Source organism: Brassica oleracea, chromosome C5 (assembly GCF_000695525.1).
Source record: "Brassica oleracea var. oleracea cultivar TO1000 chromosome C5, BOL, whole genome shotgun sequence".
Classification (NCBI taxonomy): Eukaryota; Viridiplantae; Streptophyta; class Magnoliopsida; order Brassicales; family Brassicaceae; genus Brassica; species Brassica oleracea.
Window position 1 is genome coordinate 21135805 of NC_027752.1, and position 857 is coordinate 21136661.

The following is an 857-nucleotide window of genomic DNA, read 5'->3' on the forward strand; positions in this document are numbered from 1 at the left end:
TTGGTCTACCACGTTTCATACGTTGTCTAGACTCTGTAGCAACTTGACTGTGTCTCTTCTTGGACATCAAATTCGTTGGTGCTTTACAAGCTGGTTTATATATGACTTAGTCATTCTTTTTCGGGTCAGCAAATATGTCTGACATTTGATTAGCTAGCTTTGTAAATGTATAATCTTTGGATGTCTATTTCACATTCTTTAGTCCGAGGATCTTGCCAAGACATTGATGGTTGATTTCATTATATTTCGTTTACCGTTCTTTTATCAGCTTTATTATTTTTTTCTCCTCCTGGTCTTAAAATAATCCGTGTACCTGGCCTCAAATATAATCACTCATAGTTGGCTCAAAGTACTTTATTATTGTGGAAGAATCATATCCAACATATGTCCCCATCCTCCTTTTGAGGTCGCATCTTAGTTCTCTGTGGTGGAGCAATTAGTACATAGACAGCACATCAAAATGTCTTATGATGGGGTATGTCTGGCTCTTGACCCGTTAATTATTGTGATAGGGGATATCTATGCTCACTAAATGGCATGATGCGTATTAACTTAGGTGCATGTAAATTTCGTGTGGCCCAAGCTGTGAATGGGAGTTTTGACCTCGTAAGTTATGGTCTATCAATCAGCTATTTGCGTTTTAAAAGATTTCGGCCAAGCCGTTCTTGGTATGGACGTGTATCACAGAATTGTCCACACTTACCCCCGTGGACATACCATAATCATTTAATCGCTTGGGACATGTATTCACCAGTATTATCTGTTGCGGGCAAAAACGGTTACGACGGAATTACCACCCGAAAATCCTCAGAGATCGTATTTCCGAAAGAGATAGTAAAAAGGAAGATGTAACTTTC